This window comes from Saccopteryx leptura, chromosome 2, assembly GCF_036850995.1.
Source record: "Saccopteryx leptura isolate mSacLep1 chromosome 2, mSacLep1_pri_phased_curated, whole genome shotgun sequence".
NCBI classification, from domain to species: domain Eukaryota; kingdom Metazoa; phylum Chordata; class Mammalia; order Chiroptera; family Emballonuridae; genus Saccopteryx; species Saccopteryx leptura.
Window position 1 is genome coordinate 159,940,680 of NC_089504.1, and position 21,080 is coordinate 159,961,759.

Sequence of the window (21,080 nt, forward strand, 5' to 3'; positions counted from 1 at the left end):
GCCACCTCCTCCATCTTGCCTTTCCCGATGCCATCTCTCTCTTTTGGAACTCCATAGTAGTTTGCTTTCTTTCTTCTATGATTCTATATTACATTTTATTTTGTAATGTAAATGTGCAAATACGCAGACACACATACATGTGTATGAACCATAGGAGTGATTTATCTTCATCTTCCCTGTTGGAAGAAAGAGCCTTATAATAATATGCACTCAAACATACTCGTTGAATTTAACAGCAGTACCTCTTCATTATATGTTTATATGCATAACTTTTGTTTGAACAGAAATAAAAATTATGCTATTGCTGATCACATTGCCTTACATTTGCTAGGCCAAATTATCTGGATAGTTTACCTCAAGTTTCATTGAAATTCAACTACATTTAGTTTAAGATTCAACAGCTCCCTCGCATGGCTTCCAAGGGAAATTGGGCATACTGGGTATAAGAATTAATAGTCAAGCCAGAATTTCAATTTATTATAGAACTTAAATTTGAAGTGGTTCTCAATCAATTTTAGCTCTGGTGTTATAAGTCAATTACCATTGAACAGTAAATTTTATTTTGTGTCATTTTTATGCCAAGAATAAATATAAGCAGTTATGAAAAATTTAGGTCAATGGTTTCCATCTCAAATGACTGTATACCTATATTTAAAGTATATTAATATGTTTTAACTTGAATGTTAAGATATTTGATTAAAGTTAAAAATCAGGTTTTCTTTTATTTATTTTTATTTATTTTACATTTTTAGATATTTTTTATTTATTTTTTTTAAATTTTTTAATTAATTTTGATGGGATCACATTAATCAATCAGGGTATAGGTTCAGAGAAAATATCTCCAGGTTATTTTGACATTTGATTATGTTGCATACCCCTCACCCAAAGTCATATAGTCTTCTGTCACCTTCTATCTGGTTTTCTTTGTGCCCCTCCTCTCCCCCCACCCCCTCCTAGGCCCTTCCCCACCCCCAGTAACCACCACACTCTTGTCCATGTCCCTGAGTCTCACTTTTATGTCCCACCTATGTATGAAATCATATAGTTCTTAGTTTTCTCTGATTTACTTATTTCACTCAATATAATGTTATCAAGGTCCATTCATGTTGTTGTAAATGATCCAATGTCATCATTTCTTATGGCTGAGTAGTATTTCATAGTATATATGTACCACATCTTTTTTATCCAATCATCTACTGAAGGGCTTTTCAGTTGTTTCCATGTCTTGGCCACTGTGAACAATGCTGCAATGAACATGGGGCTGCAATGAACATGGGGCTGCATGTGTCTTTACATACCAGTGTTTTTGAGTTATGGGGGTATATTCCCAGTAGAGTGATTGCTGAGTCATAAGGTAGTTCTATTTTTAATTTTTTGAGGAACCACCATACTTTCTTCCATAGTGGTTGTACTACTTTACATTCCCACCAACAGTAGATGAGGGTTCCTTTTTCTCCACAGCCTCTCCAACACTTGTTATTACCTGTCTTGTTGATAATAGCTAATCTAACAGGTGTGAGGTGGTATCTAATTGTAGTTTTGATTTGCATTTCTCTAATAGCTAATGAAGATGAGCATCTTTTCATATATCTGTTGGCCATTTGTATTTCTTCCTGGGAGAAGTGTCTGTTCATGTCCTCTTCCCATTTTTTATTGGATTGTTTGCTTGTTTGTTGTTGGGTTTTATGAGTTCTTTGTATATTTTGGATATTAGGCCCTTATCTGTGTTGTTGTTTAAAAATATCATCTCCCATTTAGTTGGCTGTCTGTTTATTTTGTTGTCAGTTTCTTTTGCTGAGCAAAAACTTCTTAGTCTGATGGAGTCCCATTCATTTATCTTTGCCTTCACTTCCCTTGCCTTTGGAGTCAAATTCATAAAGTGCTCTTTGTAACCAAGGTCCATGAGTTTAGTACCTATGTTTTCTTCTATGTAATTTATTGTTTCAGGTCTTATATTTAGGTCTTTGATCCATTTTGAATTAATTTTAGTAAAAATCAAGTTTTCAAAAATTACATTTTTTCAGTGCATGCAAATGAATATATCTGGAAACTCAGTGACAATGTATTAGTGCTATATATTTTTGTTTTTTTCCTATTTGGAACATTAGTTACAAATAAGCTAAAAAGCTCAAGCATTCTAACTATACAATCAAATGCTCAAGTTTGAAATGGAACAACTTAAAATGAAACTAAGTAAAATTCTAAAGCATTAAACCTAAGAGTATAGCTCTTAATGATGCCTAAATTCTTTAAACCACCTGGCCCACAGTTGGGGGTTTTATGCTAACAGGGAAATGCTGTCTGAAGGATATCAAGTTCTGGCTGTTGGTGGTTCTCTGTGCTCTGAGGTGGCTTCCTAAGATAGCAACTGGAGTCCCATTGCACAGCGAGGGCTTAGGATTCAATAAAATGTCTGTATTCTGATACAAGACAAAGATTTCCAGCTTGTTTATAGAAGGACTCCAGGAATAAGGGGGTTGGGAGATCTTAACTTGCGTCATCCTCTCTGACTCCAGTGAGAACAAGAAGAGGAGCAATACTGAAATCTACACCACAGTTGCTAACATGACTTCATTTCAAAGAATAAAATGTCTGTTTACTAGAAGCTTTTTCAGTCTATGGAATGTTTCCTTCCCCTTTGGACTGCCTTTGTTGCACAGATCTCTAAGCTGCCTAGGATTCCAACAGTTATTTCCGAACACCATCATTTTGAGAACAATTCTATAGTTTCCCTCCTATAGTTATATTTTTAAATAAAGTCTGTCCTCAGAGTAGCATTTTCCATAACGATATGGATTCTAATGGTGAAGGACGCACAAGTGAAAAAAAGAGACTAGGCTATTCAATAACTTTGATAACCATTGCACATGTGCATCTAAGAGTACATTAAAATATCTGTAAGTCTTTGCTAGATAAATGAGTTTACCAAAAAGCAAAACAAAACGAAAAACATGTAGAAACTGATTTTCTACTACTATCTAATTTGTAGTGATTATACAATATGTCATAAAAATACATAAAGTTTTTCTCTTTAGTAAATAAAAATCATGGAACTTCCAGGTTCTAAGCCCCCCCCCCCCCATGGAACTGAGCCAGGGTATCCAGGACTTGGTCCAGCTGACTGTGAAGCTCTACTTCGTTCAGTGTGTGCACTGCAGTGCAGGTGCTGACAACAGAAAGCGGAATTCACCTCAGTTGGGTTGGTACCTGATGGGCTCTCCCTTTGGATATGTTGCAAATAAGGGTAGTTGGTTCCTCCTCTGATGTTTTCTGTAGCTGGCCACTAGATCTGTTGGGTTTGGGGCCTCTTAGGAGGGAACTTGGTGCAGACCAGCGTAAGACACTGCTGTGACTGGACCTCAACATTTTTTGGAGCTATAAGCAATCCAGAGTTCATGGCTGCCTCTGCTGGGCTTAGGTGCATAGGGGAGGACCAAGCTGCACACCTAGGCTGACTTTTACCAGCCCTGGGCCTCCGGGCAGGTCAGCAAAAGGCCCAAGAGCCATGTCCTGCTGCTGCTGTCTGCTGGCTGCTTGTTGCGTTGAGCCCTTGAAACCACCTCTGTAGAATCTAGAGCCTGGGGCTACTCAAGGATTAGGAAAGGTGCTGGACCCCAGCACTCCAGGTGTCAGCCTGTCCTGAACTTTTCCACAGACCTCAGTAGGCTGTGGCTACTAGATGTCCAGTTAGTGTGGCCTCTGAAACTCAGAGGTGTGGTCTGCTCACAGTCCAGACAGTTACTATTGAATGTCCTGTGAGCAGGAAGCACCAGTCACACTCTTAGGAGAGTGTATGTGTGGGGAGGGTGGGAGCTCCAGCCTCAATGCCAGACAACTGAGTCACTGTCGCCCCCTGAGTCTTTTCAGCCCCCCGCTTCCTAGCCAAGGTTGCTTTCTTCTCATCAGAGCCCAACCTCCATAGGGTGGGGTGAGAGAGATTTTACTAAAAATGAGACGGTTGTTTTTTCCCAGGCTGATGCCACACAGATGGAACTGCTCCACTCAAGACATGGTGACTGCAGTATTGGAGAGTGACCCCACAGGGGTTCCAGTGGCTGTCCTTCACTGCTTCTCTTCTTGAAGCACCAATTTCACACTCTCCTCACGTGACTTTAGATCTCTCAGCCCACCCTCTGCCAGAGCCCAGGGTAAGTGACTGTGAACAAGATTTTTTGTGTTAGCCCTTTAAGAGGGTGCCTGTATCTCTGAGCTTTCCTGATTCTCACAGAGAGAAACCTTGCCTCTTTTCACTGCCGAATACTATGTGGGCGCTTCTTCTAGGCTCTGGGGCTCCAGGCTGGGGCACCCACCCGGGGCTTAGGATCTATCCTTCTTAGGGAAAAACCTCCTGGCAGCTGCTGCTCCTGGGAGCAGGGCAGCCCTTTGCATTCATCTGCCATTCCTACCGGTCTGAATGTGGCTTCCTCTGTGAATCCTTAGTTATAGACTCCTCTTCATTTAGTCCTAAGCTAGTTTTTCATGCCAATCTTCTTAAATTTAGTTATAACTACAGTTTGGTCCTGGGAGGAGATGAGTGAAATATCCATTTACCTACTCCATCACCATCATAGAATCTACCTTCCAAGTAACATTTTAATAGTTTATCATAATGTCCTCTCATTTAGTGTATACTAAATGATTTTGAATATATAAAAATATGTATGTTAAGTCCATCACATAATATGCGAAACTTAGGAACTCAAATGTCATTGGGTAACTTTTCCAAATAGAGATCATTAAAACAGTGTTTTTAAAATGCATGAAGTGCCTGACCAGGTGGTGGCGCAGTAGATATAGCATTGACCTGAGATGCTGAGGGCCCAGGTTTGAAACCCTGACGTCCCTGGTTTGAGCACAGGCTCATCTGGCTTGAGCACAGGGTCGCCAGTGTAAGCATGGGATCATACACATGACCCCATGGTTGCTGGCTTGAGTCCAAAGTCACTGGCTTGAGCAAGGGGTCACTGGCTTGGCTAGTGCCCCCTGGTCAAAGCACATATGAGAAAACAATCAATGAACAACTAAGGTGCCACAACTATGAGTTGATGCTTCTCATCTCTCTTCCTGCCTGTCTGTCACTCTCACTATCTCTCTCAGTAAAAAAAAAGAAAGAAAGAAAGAAAGAAAGAAAGAAAGAAAGAAAGAAAGAAAGAAAGAAAGAAAGAAAGAAAGAAAGAAAGAAAGATGCATGAATTAAGCAAAATATAGGACAAATAGCCTGTTTATTTCAGGTCAATGGCATATGGCAAATTAATGTCAATGTCAAGTAAGGTCTATGGTGTACCAAATCAATGCATAATCCTCTATTTGAACTCAAACAAGCCAGCTGATCACCCCAGCTAATAAGCTATACCTTATTTGTCATCGATTACTATTAATAGGCTTCTTTGGGTTTCTGGCACAAAGGAAGACATAACCCAAAGGGCCTGAGAGAAGGTATATCTTCAAAGTCAAAAGAAGTGTAAAGCTGTCAGTCTGAGAATAATCCAAGTAGCACTGACTGGGGTGGGTAGGGGAGGGAGGGAGGACTGCAAGCCATTCTTACCAGGTTCGGAGCGCTGGCAACTCTTGACAAGTTCTGGAAGGGAAGAAAAAGATGCAGTTAGTACACAGATCTATAAAACAGGTTATTTAAAGTTATATTCGAATGGTAGCTAGAGTTCAATCTAACCTGAAAAGAGCATATAAAGAAAAACTAAATGTAGGTGTGTATTCTCTTTCTCTCTCTCTCTGTCTCTCTCTGTCTCTCTCTGTCTCTCTCTCTCTCTCTCTCTCTCTCACACACACACACACACACACACACACACACCTCACATGGCCTTCACAGCATATTTTAATAACACTAGAAAAAGCATTCTGCCCAGCATATTGAGATCGAGCTCTTGTCTCCTGGTTATGACTGTGTATTTTATTACTGTTGGCCCTCGGTTTCAAATGCATTGAACTATGGTGAAGCACATGGATCTCTAAAGCCAGACTGTATAGGGTAAAATCCTGGCCCCCATTTCGTGCATGGCCCAGGGCAGATAATTCATTTCTCTGCTGAGCTAACAACAGAACTGTTGTGAGAACTACATGGGTTAATGTATGGAAAGGGCTTAAAGCAGTGCCTGGCATGTTGTAAGCCTATGTAAATTTATGCTAGTGATAATATTTGGTCCCCATCTCACAGGGATTTTTTTGAGGATTAAATAAAATAATGTACATAACATTACTAACTGCTAACTTTTCAGAGAGTAGTTCTTAGAGCAAAAAAAAAGTGGAGAAAAACTGTAGAGAATCCGGGAGCAAGTAGTGGTAAGGGACGGAGACAGGATGGTAAGGGATCAGATGTTCGAAATGATTTTCCTTTTTTTTGGGGGGGGGGGAAGGTAAATTAAAGAAAAAGGAGATTCTGAAGGACTTATAAGGTCAAGGAAATATGCTTTTCCAATATAACTGGGAATTAAGGTTTTTGTAGCTATTTTGTCCCCAATTCTCAGAATGGTGACCATGGGACACTGTCCCCAAACCGTATCTCAGGTGGTGGGACAAGATACAGGCGTGAGGTGGGTGCCACAGAGCCCAGAGCTGCGAGGGCAAGAGGGAAGTGGAGCAGCAGTTTGGACAGCTGTCAGGCTGAAGACTCAGGCAGAGGAAGACAAACGGGTAGAAGAAATGGGATGCCTTGGAAACCAAGAAGCTTAAACATGAGAGAATACTGCTCAGTGAGTGGGAAGTGAGACCTGGAGAAATCCTTGTGGGAAACGTGCTGTGTGAATGAGGAGGGAATTGTAAATGCTGTGGGTACTGCTTAGGAAACCCTGCTCACACCCCTGTCAGGAGTTGGATAAAGCGGAGGTTTCTCAAACTTGACAGAGGTTTGCCCTGTGACCTTGTGCTGCCCTCCCGCTCTGGGCTCAGATGTGAGGGTGGTTGCCAATGGGGCGCTGGCAAACGAGACACAGCAGAAGCTTGGAAAGCTCTTGCACAACATGGACTTGTTCCCTTCCCTACAAACATGTCTGGGCTGGCCTGCTGGATGAGGTACACTTGACCCAGTTACACGCCACCCCAGCTGATAGCCAGCTGGGTGCCAGCTAGGCCAGAGAGCTCCCTAGAGACCAGAAAAACCATCCAGTCAAGCCCAGTGAAATCCCTAGCCTATAGACACATGAGTTACATAAATGCTATGGCCTTGAGCCACTGAGCTTTGAGGTGGTTTGTTATGAGGCACAATTGTGGGAATAGGTGACTGACGGCGTCTAGGGCTGCTGGGAAGCCATGGTAATCATTCTTCTGAGGACTAGAGCCCCACCCACCACACACCCTGGTTGTGGGACTGGCTATAGGAGAAGGTAGGGCAGGCTAGGACCTCATCCTAGTGGAGAAAGATGAACCATGGGAGCCACTAAGATTGGAGGACCATGCCTTGATCATCCTGGCCCAACTGGACAACGTCTAAGAGGGAAGCCTGCCAGAATTTCCCATGTGGGTATCTTTCTCACCTCTTAGCACCAGTAAATGTAATCTTTGTACCCATCTAGTCACATTGAAAGATACTGGCTCCTCCAGATACTGACCAGCAGTGAGCATCTGAGGCCAATGACCTGTCCAAGGTCAACCTTGAAGACAGATTAGTTTTGTTCATGAGCTGCCCTGTGCCTGCAAGTCTAAAAGGGTTTAAGTTTTAGAGCAAAAAGAAGTTCCCTGCTCTGGAGCGGTCCGTAGACTCCTGTGCCCATGTCACAGGGTCTGGCTGTGACAGAGGGTGGAGGGAGCAAGATTCTCAGGCAGTTGATGCTAAGTGAAATAAGCCAGACAGAGAAAGATAAATACTACATGGTATCATTTAGATGTAGAATGCTTTTTTTTTTTTTAAGTCAAACTTATAGAAACAGAGAGTTAGAATGGCGGGTGCTGGGGGACGGGTTGTGGGGGAATAGGGAGAGGCTAGTAAACGTGTACACACTTCCAGTTCTAACATGAGTGAGTTCTGAGGATCTGATGTATAACATGGTGACTAGAGTGGCTAATACTGTATTATATAACTGAAATTTGCTAAGGGAGTAGAACTTAAGTGTTCTCATAAAAAAATGTAAATATGTGAGGTGATGGATGTATTAACTTCACGGTGAGATCCTTTCACAATGTAGACGTATATCATACATCACATTATACACTTTAAATATATTACAATTTTATTTGTCAATTATACCTGAATAAAGCAAAAAAAATAAAAAAAAAGATTCTTAGGCAATTGACTAAAACCTGCACTGACCTTCATTAGACGCCAATTACACCCTTGGCTTCTTGGCAGTGTGTTTGCCAGTGACTGGGTCCCTACATCCTCTCAGTGAGTTTGGCACCAAGTTCTATTACAGACACAATGGTAGGTAGGCAAGATGAGGTCCTATCTGAGTGAATCTCACCCTCTGGAGGCAGGAGTAAGTGGGCAGCGAACTTGTTACTATAAATGTATGAGCTAGGACAAAGAAGCCCAGTTATGGCACCTGGTCTGAAAGTTCTAGGCCTGTGAGTTCAAAAAGACTTTGGGGTTTCCCAGGCTCTGACCAGTTCATCTCCCATAACCTCCCTGAGGCTTTCCAAGATCTGCAAACAAGGAGGGCCAGCCCTCAGGCTCTGGGCCATCCACCTCGCTCCGGGCCAGGCTCTGCTCTTGGCACACCAGCTGCCAGACTAGGGCTGCACAGTACAGATAAATGGCTGCTTGACATGCCTGAAGTTCCCTGCCACGAATGAAGGTGCAGACCCAGTGGGCTCTGCTCCCCCAGTATAGTTAGAGTCAAGTATTGTCAGCCACCCTTGAAGAAAAAAAGCCAGCCAGAATTAGTCCCTTGTTGGCAAATCTAAGGGTCTGGAGCCAGTGGGCATGCTGGCATAGTCTTCCAGCTCTGTGTGCAGCCCCACAACTCAAGGGCACTGCCCAGCCTGGGCACAGAGAGCTAGGGGAGGGTCCTCTATGGCTCGGGGCTCTTTTTCGATGGCAGCTGTACTTTCAGGCACTGGCAGCCAGGTCACTACTATGCTTCCCAGGGGAGGGGCAGCAAGGCCGGGCTCTACATTGGGACTCTCTCAGGAAATCCTGACTGCTTAGCAGTGTTTGAGCTCAGAATGACTATGGAATGTGATGATCACTTTGGCTTTGGCTCAGGAATGGGGAGAAAAAAATTTCCTAGACCCAGGTTCTCTGGAGTATACTCACTTCTCTTTGTAGGGCAGGTGGGATCCTCAAGTGCTAATCAAGGTGGGGTCAGCACCCCCAAAGAATGGGCCCAGCCTAGGGCTGAAGTCCACCTAACCTCCTGCAGAGGCCAGCACTGTGAGGTGGGGGCTACAGCCGATCAGTCAGGTTCAAGAATAGAACCTCCTCAAAAAACTGAAAATAGAACTACCTTATGACCCAGCAATCCCTCTACTGGGTATATATCCCAAAAACTCAGAAACATTGATACGTAAAGACACATGCAGCCCCATGTTTATTGCAGCATTGTTCACAGTGGCCAGGACATGGAAACAACCAAAAAGCCCATCAATAGATGACTGGATAAAGAAGATGTGGCACATATACACTATGGAATACTACTCAGCCATAAGAAATGATGACATCGGAACATTTACAGCAAAATGGTGGGATCTTGATAACATGATACGAAGCGAAATAAGTAAATCAGAAAAAAACAGGAACTGTATTATTCCATACGTAGGTGGGACATAATAGTGAAACTAAGAGACATTTATAAGAGTGTGGTGGTTACGGGGGGGAGGGGGGAATGGGAGAGGGATAGGGGGTGGGGAGGAGCACAAAGAAAACAAGATAGAAGGTGACAGAGGACAATCTGACTTTGGGTGGTGGGTATGCAACATAATTGAACGACAAGATAACCTGGACTTGTTATCTTTGAATATATGTATCCTGATTTATTGATGTCACCCCATTAAAAAAATAAAATTATAAAAAAAAAAAAAAAAAAAAAGAATAGAACCAAAATCAAAGTCTCAGAGAGGTCAGCCAGAGAGAGAGTACAGACACATCACAGCAGGATGGAAACAGAGAAAGAGACAAAAAAAGAAAGTGGTTAAGGTGGAGAGGGAAGGCCAGGCTCAGAGACTTTCTATAGGAAAAGCCACTGTGCTCTGTTCCTTGAGACTCTAGGTACGGGCGCAGCATTCAGATACCATTGGCACAGAAGACATGAGCCAGTAGAGAAAAAGAGGGGATGAGATGACGGGTGGAAATCTTTGTTGGAAGGAAGAGAGGAAAGAGAGAGGAAGTGGGCCATGAGAGGAAGAGCAGGTCTGATTCAGGTCTCAGGTGGAACAGCTTCCCAGGCAGAGGATGGGGATCACGGACAGTATGGAGAAGGTGGCCCTGCTGGACCAGCAAAGGCTCAGAAAAGAAAGAACAAGAGACCAATAGAACAGTGATGGTGCTTTAGCTCTTGCCTCTATGGGAATGTCTGTGACCTACTGAAGTATATCTGTCAGCTACTAATGAAACCAGAAGCACAGTTTAGGTTGGGGAGAGTGAGCTGGCTCCCATCTCTGCCCTTAGCAGGGCCTGGCCCAGTTCACTGGTTCCTGACTGCAGCAAAAAGAAAACTTAGCACATTCAGGCCACACTGCTCATAGAAGCAGAAGGGCTCATCGTCCTGGCTGCCCTTGATGCTACTGGTTGTCCCCAGAAACCACAGGACTGCTGCCTTCTGTTTCAGGAGTAGCCTCCATGTACTTGGCGCCCTTGTTATTTTTTTGCCACCTATCCCATTTTTAGCCAACTGGGTTCCAGGAGCCAGTAAATCCATCTTTCAGCTGGAGGCAGGAGAACTCATTTTCATAGACAGAGGCTGCAGAACAATAATACCAAGAGCCCTCAGGGATGTGTGAGGTGGGGAGCAAAGCAAGACTTGGAGCTCTGTGAGGTCATCCAGGTCGCAGACTCCTCTGTTCATTCAGGCTGATGTCCTGGACTTCAGGATTCCTTCTCTTCATAGTAAGTACAGCTTTATTCCACTATGACTTCCAATAGTGTTCTCTCCTTTGTTCTTTCCTTTCTTGATAATCTCTCTGTTCTTCTCCCTCTAACAGGCACCTGAGCTTTCTTGTAAGGCACCACCAGTATGGCTCTTCAATGGAGAGATGGGGGAGATCTAGAGCACAAACCTTCTGTCACGGCTGCCAGTACTGCCACCTTTTCTGAAACACAAGGTAAAATACAACTTGGGGCTTGGCCAGTGACTCCAAGGAGCAAAAAATCAGAACTTTGCTTCTTTCTCTATCTCTCTCTTTCACACACACACAGATGAATAAAAATGAAAACAAAGGCCCCGCAAACCACAAACTTCAGGATATAATTCTCTTGAGATTTGGAAATAACCATATCTGAGGACCTTAACTGGGTGGCTCAGTGGATAAATCATTGACCTGGCATGCCAGAGGTCATGGGTTTGACCCCCAGTCAGGGCATGTACGAGACACAATCAATGAGTACACAACTAAATGGAACAATTAAGTGAAACAACATGTTGATGCTTATCTCTCTCTCCCTCTTTCACTCTCTCTCTCTCTCTCTCTCCCAATCAAGACTCAATTACAACAGGAGTGCTCACATAACCCATACAAAAAACATTCCTGAAGCACCGAGTTCAGGTGATCAAAGAGGCTGCACCATTGGACCCCACAGAACACCTAAAGCCACAGAATACGTAAAGCCACCCCGCAAAGACTAGAAGTCACAGCAGATCTTACCTACTACATAGAAACAAACACAAAGAGGTGGTCAAACTCAGACCAATGGAACAGAATAGAAAGCCCAGAAATAAAACCACAAATATATGGTCAAATAATCTTTGATAAGGGGGCCAACAACACAAAATGGAGAAAAGAAAGCCTCTTCAACAAATGGTGTTGGGAAAACTGGAAAGCCACATGCAAAAGAATGAAACTCGACTACAGCCTGTCCCCGTGTACTAAAATTAATTCAAAATGGATCAAAGACCTAAATATAAGATCTGAAACAATAAAATACATAGAAGAAGACATAGGTACTAAACTCATGGACCTGGGTTTTAAAGAACATTTTATGAACTTGACTCCAATGGCAAGAGAAGTGAAGGCAAAGATAAATGAATGGGACTACATAAGAATAAAAAGTTTTTGCTCAGCAAGAGAAACTGATATCAAAATAAACAGACAGCCAACTAAATGGGAACTGATATTTTCAAATAATAGCTCAGATAAGGGCCTAATATCCAAAATTTACAAAGAACTCATAAAACTCAACAACAAACAAACAAACAATCCAATAAAAAAATGGGAAGAGGACATGAACAGACACTTCTCCCAGGAAGAAATACAAATGGCCAACAGATATATGAAAAGATGCTCAGCTTCATTAGTTATTAGAGAAATGCAAATCAAAACTACAATGAGATACCACCTCACCCCTGTTAGATTAGCTATTATCAACAAGACGGGTAATAGCAAATGTTGGAGAGGCTGTGGAGGAAAAGGAACCCTCATACACTGTTGGTGGGAATGTAAAGTAGTACAACCATTATGGAGGAAAGTATGGTGGTTCCTCAAAAAACTGCAAATAGAACTACCTTATGACCCAGCAATCCCTCTACTGGGTATATACCCCAAAACCTCAGAATCATTGATACGTAAAGACACATGTAGCCCCATGTTCATTGCAGCACTATTCACAGTGCCCAAGACATGGAAACAACCAAAAAGCCCTTCAATAGAAGACTGGATAAAGAAGATGTGGCACATATACACTATGGAATACTACTCAGCCATAAGAAATGATGACATCAGATCATTTACAGCAAAATGGTGGGATCTTGATAACATTATACGGAGTGAAATAAGTAAATCAGAAAAAAACAAGAACTACATGATTCCATACATTGGTGGAACATAAAAACGAGACTAAGAGACATGGACAAGAGAGTGGTGGTTACCAGGGGTGGGGGGAGGGAGGACGCAGGAGGGAGGGAGGGAGAGAGTTAGGGGGAGGGGGAGGGGCACAGAGAAAACTAGACAGAGGGTGACGGAGGACAATCTGACTCTGGGTGAGGGGTATGCAACATAATTTAATGACAAGATAACCTAGACATGTTTTCTTTGAATATATGTACCCTGAATTATTAATGTCATCCCATTAACATTAATAAAAATTTATTAAAAAAAAAAAAAAAAAAAAAAAGAGGTGGTCAAAATGGGGAGATAAAGAAACAGGCCCCAAATGAAAGAACCAAAAAAGTCTCTAGAAAAAGAGCTAAATGAAATGGAGGCAGGCAATTTATCAGATACAGATTTCAAAGTAATGGTTATAGGATGATCAAGGAACTTAATGATAACTACACAGCATGAAAAAGTACATAGAAACTGTAAAAAACGAATAGTCAGAAATTAAGAATAAAATATCCAACATCAAGAATACACTGGAAGGAATAAACAGTAGGTTGAATAAAGAAGAGGATCAAATTAGCAATTTGAAAGACAAGGTAGAATGGTAGTATAAAACACCCAATCCAAGCAACAAAAATAAAAAATATTTTAAAGAATAAGGATAGTTTAAGAGGCCTTTGAGACAATAAGAAGTACAATAACATCCACATCATAGGGGTGGTACCAGAAGGAGAATAGAGAAAGCAAGGAATCAACAGCTTACTTGAAGGAATAATGACCAAAAACTTCCCTAACCTGGTGAAGAAAAAAGACATACAAGTCCAGGAAGCACAGAGAGTCCCAAACAAGATGAACCCAAAAAGGCCCACACCAAGACACATCAGAATCAAAATAGCAAGTGTTAAAAACAAAAAGAGAATCTTAAAAGTTGCGAGAGAAAGATAGTTAGTTACCTACAAGGGAGCTCCCATAAGACTGTCAGCTGAATCCTCAACAGAAAAATCAGGCTGGAAGGTATTGGTATGACATATTCAAAGTGATGAAAAGCAAGGATCTACAACCCAAACTATAATACTTTACCCAACAAGGCTATCATTTAAAATTGAAGGAGAAATTAAGAGCTTCCCATCGGAAAAAAAAAATGCTGAAGGAGTTTGTTATCACCAAATCAGTATTACAAGAAATGTTACAGTGCCTAAAATAAGAAGAAAAGAGAATAAGGAGGGGGAGGAGCAAAAGAGGAAAAGGGAAAGGAAGAAGAAGAGTAAGAGAATGAAGAAGAAAGCCAAGGGAACATAGTTAAGAGAATAAAATGGCAATAAATACATACCTACCAATAATTACTTTAAGTGTAAAAAGCTTAAATGCTCCAATAAAAAAACGTAGGGTGGCTGAATGGATAAGAAAACAAGACCCACCTGACCAGGTAGTGGCTCAGTGGATAGAGCATCAGACTGGGACGCAGAGGACCCAGGTTCAAAACCCTGAGGTCACCAGCTTGTGCGCAGGTTCATCTAGCTTGAGCACAGGCTCACCAGCTTGAGTGCGGGGTCACTGGCTTGAGCATGGGATCATAGAAATGACTCCATGGTAGCTGGCTTGAGCTCAAAGATTGCTGGCTTGAATCCCAAGGTAGCTGGCTTGAGCTCAAGGTTGCTGGCTTGAGCAAGGACTTATTCGCTCTTCTGTAGCTCCCAGCCAAGGCACATATGAGAAAGCAATCAATGATCAACTAAGGAGCTACAACAGAGGGTTGATGCTTCTCATCTCTCTCCCTTCCTGCCTGTCTGTCCTTCTCTCTGTCTCTCTGTCTGTCTCTGTCACAAAAGAAAGAAAAAAGAAAAAAGTAAACAAGACCCATGTATATACTGTATACAAGAGATTCACCTCAGAACAAAGAATACACACAGACTAAAAGTAAAGAGGTGGGAAAAATATTTTTGCAGTTGGAAAGGGAAAAAAAGCTGGGGTAGCAATAGACTTTAAAACAAAGGCTATAGTAACAGACAAAATACAATGCTGCATAATAACAAAGGAAGCAATCAAGAAGAGGATATAACCTTTGTAAACATTTATACACCCAAAATAGGAGCATCTAAATATATAAAACAAATCTTGATGGACATGAAGGGAGAAACTGACAATGATACATTCATATTTTGGGATTTTAACACCACATTGACATCAATGGATAGATTTTTTTTATCAAATGAGAGGCAGGGAAGTGGAGAGACAGACTCCTGAATGCGCCCTGACCAGGATCCACCTGGCAACACTATCTGGAGTTGATGTTCTGCCCACCTGGGGCCACTGCTCCACTGCTTGGCAACCAAGCTGTTTTAGTGACTGGGGTGAGGCCATGAAGCCATCCTCAGTGCTCAGGGCCAACTTGCAAATTTGAGACATGGCTGTGGAAGAAGAATAAGAAAAAGAAGAAGAAGAAGAAGAAGAAGAAGAAGAAGAAGAAGAAGAAGAAGAAGAAGAAGAAAGAGGAGGAGGAGAAAGAGGAAGGAGGAATGAGGAAGGAAGAAGGAGAAAGGAAGAAGGAGGAAGGAAGAAGGAAGAAGGAAGAAAGAAAAAGAAGAAAGAGAGAGAGAGAGAGAGAAGAATGAGGGGAAGGGTGGAGAAGCAGCAGGTGATCACTTCTCTTGTGTTCCCTGATTGGGAATCAAACCCAGGACTTCCTCATGCCAGGTCAATGCTCTACTGCTGAGCCAGCTAGCCAAGGCAATGGATAGATCTTTCAGACAGAAAATCAACAAGGAAACAATGACTGTAAATAATACACTAGATCAGTGGATTTAATTGCTATCTGCTGCTCCAAAGCAGCAGCATATATATTCTTTTCAAGTGCACATGGAACATTTTCTAATAGATTAGATGTTAGAACACAAAGCAAGCCACAACAATTTAAAAAGATTAAAATTATATCAAGCATCTTCTCTGACCATAATGCTTTGAAACCAGAAATCAACCACAAGAAAAAAAAACTGAAAAATATGCAAAGACATGGAAGCTAAATAACATGTTACTAAACAGTGAATGAGATAACAATGAGATCAAGAATCAAATAAAAACATACCTTGAAACAAATGAAAATGAGAACACAACAAACCAAAATCAATGGGACACAGCAAAAGCAGTCCTAAGAGGAAAATTCATAGCATTACAGGCCTATTTATGGAAACAAATAAAATTTCAAATAAACAATCTAATTTTACACTTTAAAAAAAACTTTAAAAATAAAAACAAACAAAGCCTAAAATAAATAGAAGGAAATAATGAAAATCAGAACCTAAATAAACAAAATAGTCTAGAAAAAACAATACAAAAGATCAATAAAATCAAGAGCTGGTTCTTTGAAAAGCTAAAACAAGATTCACAAACCTTTAACCAGATTCATCAAAAAAGAGAGAGAGAGAGAGAACCAGAGAGAGATTTGAATAATAGAATCAGAAATAAAACAAGAAAAGTAATAACTGACACCAAAGAAATACAAAGGTTTGTAAGGAAATATTACAGACAACTCTATGCCAAAAAATTAGACATACTGGACAAATAGATAAATTCTTAGAAACATACAGTCTTCCAAAACTGAATCAGAAAGAATTAGGGAATCTGAATACACAAATTACAGCTAGTGCAATTGAAGCAGTAAACAACTTTCAGCAAACAGAAGTCCTGAATTGGATAACTTTACAAGTAAATTTTACCCAACATCCAAAGAAGAACTAACACATCCTTCTCAAACTATTACAAAAAAAAAAATCTAGAGGAGGGAAGACTCCCAAACATCATTTTACAAGGCCAGAATTATCCTAACTTCAAAACCAGGTAAAAATACTACAAAGAAAGAAAATTATAAGCCAATATCCTTGATGAATATAGATGCTAAAATACTCAACAAAATATTAGCAAACCAGATCAAGCAATACATTAAACAGATCATACATCATGATCAAGTGGAACTTATTCTAGGGATGCAAGTTTGGTACAATATTCACCATTCAAAAAGATGAGATGCACCACATAAATAAAATGAAGGATAAAAACATAATCATATCAATAGATGCAGAAAAAGCATTTGATAAAATCTAGCACCCATTTAGGATAAAAACTCAAGAAAGTGGGAATAGAGAGATTATACTTCAACATAATAAAGGCCGTATATAAAAAACTTACAGCCAACCTCATACTCAATGGGAAAAAACTAAAAGCATTTCCCTTAAGAACAGAAACAAGACAGAGATGTCCATTTTCACCACTTTTATTCAACATAGCAATGCAATTCCTAGCCACAGCAATCAGACAAGAAGAAAAAATAAAAAGCATTCAAATTGGAAAAGAGAAAGTGAAACTGTCATATTCCCTGATAACATGATATTGTACATAGAAAACCCTAAAGACTCCACTAAAAAGCTACTATATCTAATAATTGAATTCAGCAAAGTAACAGGATACAAAATTAATATTCAGAAATCAGTGGCAATTTTTATACCAATAATGAACTGTTAGAGAAAATAAGAAAACAATCTCATTTATTATTTCAACAACAACAAAAATAAAGTATCTAGAAATAAATTTAACTAAGTAAGTGAAAGACCTGTACTCAGGAAATTATAGAACATTGAAGAAAGAAATTGAGAATACAAATAAGTGAAAGCATATACCATGTTCATGGACTGAAAGATTAACATCATTAAAATGTCCATACTACCCAAAGCAATCTATAGATTCAATGTAATTCTTATTAAAATACCAATGGCATATTTCACAGATCTAGAACAAATATTCCAAAAATTTATATGAAAACAAAAAATGACTCCAAATAGCCTCCCCAATCTTGAGAAAGAATAACGAAAGTATCATATTATCTGATATCAAATTATATCCATAGGCCATTTTAATTAAAACAGCCCAGTACTGACATAAGAAAAGGCATATAGATAAATATAACAAAACAGAAAGCTCAGAAATAAACCCACACTTTTATAGTCAGTTAATAATTGACAAGGGAGGCAAGAGAATGCAATGGAGTAAAGATGGTCTTTTCAATAAATGGTATTTCAAAAATTGGAAAGTACATGCAAAACAATGAAACTAGACCAACAACTTACATCATACAAAAGAATAAACTCAAAATGGATAAAAGACTTAAATGTAAGTCACAAAGCCATGAAAATCCTAGAAGAAAAATTTTACAGGCAGTAAAATCTCAGACATTTCTCATAGCAATATTTCTGCCAATATATCTCCTTGGGCAAGGGAAACAAGGAAATAAACAAATGGAATTACATCAAACTAAAAAGTTTTTGCAGAGCAAAAGACACCATCAACAAAATGAAAAACAACCCACGGAATAGGAGAACATATCCACTGATTATATTATATATAAGGGGTTTACATCCAAAATTATTTTAATTCTTTTTTATTTATTCATTTTAGAGAAGAGAGGGAGAGACAGAGAGAGAGAAGGGGGGAGGAATTGGAAGCATCAACTCCCATATGTGCCCTGACCAGGCAAGCCCAGGGTTTCGAACCGGCGACCTCAGCATTTCCAGGTCGACGCTTTATCCACTGTGCCACCACAGGTCAGGCTACATCCAAAATTATAAAGAACTTATAAAACTCAACACCAAAAAAACCCCCCAAAACAATCCAATTTAAAATTGAGCAAAGGACCTGACTAGACAATTCTCCAAAGAGGACATATAAATGGCTAATAGACATATGAAAAGATATTCAGCATCACTAATCATGAGGGAAATGAAAATTAAAACTAAAATGAGATATCAGCTCACACCTGTTAGAATGGCTATCATCAATAAATCCACAAACAAGTGTTGGTGAAGATGTGGAGAAAAGGGAATGCAGATTGGTGCAGCCAACACAGAAAGCAATATGGATTTTCCTTAAAAAATTAAAAATGACACTGCCTTATGACCCAGCAATTCCACTTCTGGAAATTTATCTGAGGAAACCCAAAACGTTAATTTGAAAGAATATATGCATTCCTATGTTTATTGTAGCATTACTTACCATAATCAAGATTTGTAAACAGCCCAAGCGCCCATCAAATGAATGGATAAAATAAAGCTTGTGGTACATTTACACAAGGGAATACTACTTAGCCATAAAAAAGAAGGAAATCTTACCCTTTGCAATAGCATGGATTGCTAAGTGAAGTAAGTCAGTCAAAGACAAGTACCATATGATTTCATTCATATGTGGAATCTAATGAAAAAAATGAGCTAACAAGCAAAATAGAGACAGACTCATAGAAAGCAGGCTGACAGCTGTTGGGGGAGGGGAACTGCGGGGATGGAAGGATTGAGCAAGAATGAGAAAAAACTCATAGATAGAGACAACAATGTGGTGATTGCAGGAGGGAAAGGGAAGGCAGAGGAAGGTATGGGGGACAAATGGTGATGAACGGAGACTTGACTTGGGGTGGTGAACAGACAATACAGTATCAGATGATGTGTTGTAGAATTGTGCACCTGAAACCTGTGCAATTTTGTTAGCCTGCATCACCCCAATAAATTCAATATAAAAGAAAAAAATAGCAAAAATGATTAACCAGAAAAGAAATGCCTTATCTCAGCAGCCACACATTCTCACTCAAGCACACTAGGAGGACTAAAAAAGGAAGAAGTAACAACCTCTGGAGTAATGACTTCTCCTCAAACCTACTAGTCTTAACTTTCACCTTGGAGGGCTGGGGACAAACAGCCAATACTCATCTCCCCTAAGGCAAACTTATTCACATGCCCACCTACGCTGTGGAGCAGGCCCTTGCTGCCGCCAGCACCGCTCTTTCCCGGAACTTCCTGGTGCGCTTGCTGGAGGTAGTGTGTGCATTCAGATAAGGACACTAAGGTATGATAAAGTAAGTCTTACTATGTACCAAGCTCATGTTATATATCATTTAACCCTCACAATCACACATGAGGTAAGTAGAACCATTACTCCTAAATTAAAAACAAACAAACAAAAAAAACAAGCCGTAGTAACTTTCCCAGCTCATATAGCTAGGAGCAGGATTTTGATGCTAGCCATCAGTCACCTCAGGGCTCCAGCTAACTAACCACAAGTATGACTGCCACACTCACGCACCCAACTCCTGCCTCATGGGCAAGCTTCAACCCCAACTGCCCCAGGAATGACTTTAGAAAGCTTGTCACCCTTTCCAGAGATAGTGCCTCTCAACAAAAGTATATTCCAGGGGTCCCCAAACTTTTTACATAGGAGGCCAGTTCACTGTCCCTCAGATCGTTGGAGGGCTGGACTATAAAAAAAACTATGAACAAATCCCTATGCACACTGCACATATCTTATTTTAAAGTAAAAAAAACAAAACGGGAACAAATACAATATTTAAAATAAAGAACAAGTAAATTTAAATCAGCAAACTGACCAGTATTTCAATGGGAACTATGGGCCTGCTTTTGGCTAATGAGATGGTCAATGTCCGGTTCCATATTTGTCACTGCTAGCCGTAACAAGTGATATGATGCGCTTCTGGAGCCATGACGCGTGCATCCCGTGTCACTGGAAGTAGTACTGTACATGAGCAACGCCGTGCTTTGTGACACCACCAGATACAATACTCCTGTGCTCCTCTCACTGACCACCAATGAAAGAGGTGCCCCTTCAGGAAGTGCGGCGGGGGCCAGATAAATGGCCTCAGGGGGCTGCATGCAGTCCGCAGGCCAGAGTTTGGGGACCCCTGGTATATTGAACTCGACTCTGAACAAGTATGATGCTCAGTGCTTCAAGGGACACCCAGGTGACCAGACATAGGGCATTGAGATGTTTTACAGCCTAATAAGATGTAGGTAAAGCGCAGAGCATTTACCTGGCAGCTGTGGCTGATGCTATGCTGTGAGAACACTCCAGCAAGGATAAACCCTCCCTGGAACACCCCAGAGGGAGCTCACCTGCTATATGGAAATGACTCAGCACTAGCCAGGCAGCCTCCTGACCTTTTTTGGCCATTTGTCCTAGTATAACATCCTATTGGCTGAACCCATGTATATAAGCTAGTTTACTTCCTGAATAGAGTGGATCTGCTTCACTGAACCTGGTCCCCGGAGTCGGATCTTTGTGTCTCCATCGTCCTCACCCCCAGCAGGACTTGTCCATAACTGGCACCTCAAACA

General features: G+C 40.8%; 1 long non-coding RNA gene across 1 annotated transcript in view; it reads right to left on the minus strand.

Moving 5' to 3' along the window:
- The window catches only part of LOC136393191 (uncharacterized), an 86,508-nt gene that overhangs the window by 37,101 nt on the left and 28,327 nt on the right, over positions 1 to 21,080 (minus strand). The window contains exon 2 of the long non-coding RNA XR_010749055.1: positions 5,546 to 5,578. This is a non-coding gene — a long non-coding RNA (uncharacterized lncRNA). The remainder of the gene's footprint in view (positions 1 to 5,545; positions 5,579 to 21,080) is intronic.